The following is a 3,592-nucleotide window of genomic DNA, read 5'->3' on the forward strand; positions in this document are numbered from 1 at the left end:
GGAATAAAAATTTAAGACGGAGAAATTTTCTTCTTGCTTGGGGAGTGACAATACCATTTTCTGCCAATAATTCAGATACTGAATTGGTGCGACCGTATTTGGAATAAATAAAACGCACTGCCCGTCTCTGAATTTTTTCAAGAGCATTTATATTGCACATCATATAGGGGTCCAAGCCTAGGCCCTATAAGATTTGTGTATGCGAGAAGTTTAACATGAGTGTGAGTATCCTTAAGCTTGTGTCTGAGCAGACATAGTTTGCGAAAACCTGAAGAGGAGATGTTAAGAATATGTGTGTTCCAGCTGAGGCGGTTATTTAGTGTAACGCCGAGCTATTTATATTCCTTCACTTCGGCTAAACTGCTGTCCTGGACAGAGTAAGTGTACTGAAGGGGGTATATTTGAAGACAGATTTTTATGAGTTTGGGAGCATGCCCCACTCCAGGCACCATTCTAGTATATTTAGTTCGACATTAAGTGCGTGCTGGTCTTCGGGTACCTTAATTTCATTAAAGATAGCGCAGTCATCGGCGAAGAGATGAATTTTCACGGGATCGTGAATAACATTAACTCTATTATTGCAAAATATCAGGAAGAGGAGTGGCCCGAGAACACTACCTTGCGGAACACCGGAAGAGACTGGAAAACAGTCAGAGTCTGAACCATTTATATGTACGTACTGAGAACGGTTGGTTAAGTAGGCGGAGATCCAGGCAATGAGGAAACTGGGAAGTTCAAGTTCCTTTAATTTGAAAAAAGTTTGTCACGCGAAATACGATCAAAAGCTTTGCTGAAGTCCAAAAATATATTGTCTATTTGTCCACCTCTGTCGAGGACAGAAGCGAAAAAATGAGCAACTGTTGTTAACTGTGCTGTGGTTGAAAACCCCTTTCTGAAGTCATGCTGGAATGGAGGTAGAATATTGTGGTCATTAAGGAAGTCTGAGATGTGAGTACTCACATGTGTTCAAACATTTTACAGGCCGATGATACCAAGGAAATAGGGCGGTAATCAGATACTGAGAGTGGGTTGCCTTTTTTAAATACAGGCACTATGAGCGCTATCTTCCAGATCACCCGGAAGAAAGGAAGATCTGATTGAAAGCTGAAAGATTAATACAATGCACCTTGCTAATTGCTCTGCATAGCGCCGGAGGAATGCATTTGGAATACCATCTGGTCGTGGGGATGATTTTACTTTCAACCTTAATTTCATATTAACAATGCCCTTATATGAAATATTGTTAGTGTCAAGAGTATCACAAGGGTTTACAAGGGGTTCAGAGATGGAAAAGACACTGCTGAAGTGGGGGTTGAAATGCAATGCAATAGCCTCAGGATCTGTTATTAAGGTCTCTTCATGTGAAATGTGCTCAATAGGTTCCTAAGTTCACTAACAAAGTTCCAAAATTTATCAGGATCTGATATGGCTGACTGAATGGCATTTGAAAGGGTGCGACGAATTTGAACAAAGTCATGTGAAGCGGTATGGTTATTTCTTGCCCGCTTCGCTTTCCTTTTTAAATGTATTATGTCCCTAGTCATCCATGAATTACGTTTAGCAGTCTTTTTTACTTCGTTAGGAACGAAGCTGTCAAGACAAAAGAAGCATACATTTTTAAAATTGTTCCATAATGCATTATTGCCATTATCAGAGAAGTTTTCGAGGTGAGGATCTAGGAAATCTATTATGCTTACGTCACCGGCATGTGCGTAATCTTTCACAGTTTTTAGCATGGAAGCGTGATTAGGTCGAGTACCATGCAAGGTAAAAGTGACTGAAACAATCTGGGGATCAGAAATCCCCGAATCAACTAAAACATTGTAGTTATTTATAAGACGGGGAATAAAAACAAGATCAAGAACCGAGTATGAAGAAGAAGTAACAGTGTTGGTTCTTGTACAACTTCGAGTAGATTGTGGTAAACCATGATATAAAAAATGATACCGGAAGAGCTGTCAGAAACAAAGCCCGATTGTAAGCGACTCCAATCGATATCGGGAGGATTAAAATGACCGGCCATGATAAGTTTCTGGTTGCTGAATTTTTCCATATGCGTTTTAAGTTGAAACAAAAAATCAGGCATCGAATCTGGCGGTCTGTACACTACAAACAGTACAAAAACATGCCCGAATAGGCTGATTCTTAGGCACAGAGCTTCAATACATGAAATTTTCTGGAAAATATTGACTTCAATGTCGGCTTTCACAATAACAGCTACGCCACCTCCCCTAGTCTCCCAATCCATGCGGTATATCTTATATAGTAGGGTGGGATTAGAAGGTCACATTTACAGTACTGCTAAGCCACGTCTCGGAAATGACAACTGCATGCGGATGGTAAGAAAGGACTGATTCAAGCTGAACAGTCTTGTTTACGATGCTGCGGGCGTTAAAATTAAGTAGTCTGATGCATGTTTCATGGGAAAGTCCTGGAGAAAGTTGGGGTAAGTTTTGTTTTTTTTCCTAATTAGCTGGCGGTCGTTCTGCACGTCATCCCATACAAACAGATCACCGTCAATGCGCAGTCTGTCATAAATGAGAGTAACTTTTTTTCCTCTTGTCCCTATCAAATTTTGAGCTCTCCCATAAGAGTTTTCGCGTTTTCAGCGTTTTATGATTGTAATCATTTTGCACACAAATGTCTGTTCCTTTGAGTTTGCTGACGTTTTTGAAGACTCATCTTTTCATTGTTGTCCTGGAAGAAATCTATCACTGGTCTTTTGTCGCTCCCCTTGCCAAGTCTGAATTCTACCAAAGGATTCACCATTTCACACCTAGTTTATTGCTAAATACTTTGCCAATGACTTTGCGTTTTAGGACTTGTTCCGTTTCATTCGTTTCTTCTTTAACACCGTGGACAACTACATTAGAACACCTGCCCCTGTATTCAAGATCTGTGAGCTTAAGCGTTTGGAAAATGAATGTACGTTCGCACATCCTATGAAGAGTGTCAAGCTCATCGAGTTTTCCTGTTTTTGCTTTAATGTCAGATATGTGGCGCTCAACTTCTTGAAAGCGAACTTCAATGTCTTCAATTATAGTCCCAGTTTTTGCTTTCATTTCCTTAACTTCTGCATGCAATTTCAGTTGTCCATCAAGAATTTTCTGCAGTAATTCAGCATTTGTCGGTCCCGAGTTTAGTTCGTCTCCACAAAGAAGAAGCTTAAAGGAACACCGCAGTGGTTTTCAAACTTGCTCCCCTTCCACTGTATTGAAGTCGACTCATTGTTGGTCAGGTCTGTGAAGTTATTTTACGATTATTGCGAAAACACCAGAGCAATCGCCGATTGAAAGCACATCGTTCAAACTTCCCGCGGCCCGCGACGGCGCAAGAGGGGAGGAGAGTGAAGAGAGAAACCTCCCCCCCGCCGGCGTGCGTGACGTCACCGTGAGGATAGGCCAGGCGCTCCCAGCAGCCCGAGTGCGTTTTTGGCCTGTGTTGTTGCTCGTGTTCGAGGTTGCGGAAGTTCAAAATGTCGCTTGAGTTGAACACCCGTCCCAACATATGGTACTGCTGTGCTTTCTGGTGTACGGGCACCTTCGGCCGCGACGATGTCAGTTTCCACACGTTCCCGCAAGACGAAAAGCTC

Source organism: Amblyomma maculatum, unplaced genomic scaffold (genome assembly GCF_055883805.1).
Source record: "Amblyomma maculatum isolate TAMU_Amacu unplaced genomic scaffold, ASM5588380v1 scaffold_13, whole genome shotgun sequence".
NCBI classification, from domain to species: Eukaryota; Metazoa; Arthropoda; class Arachnida; order Ixodida; family Ixodidae; genus Amblyomma; species Amblyomma maculatum.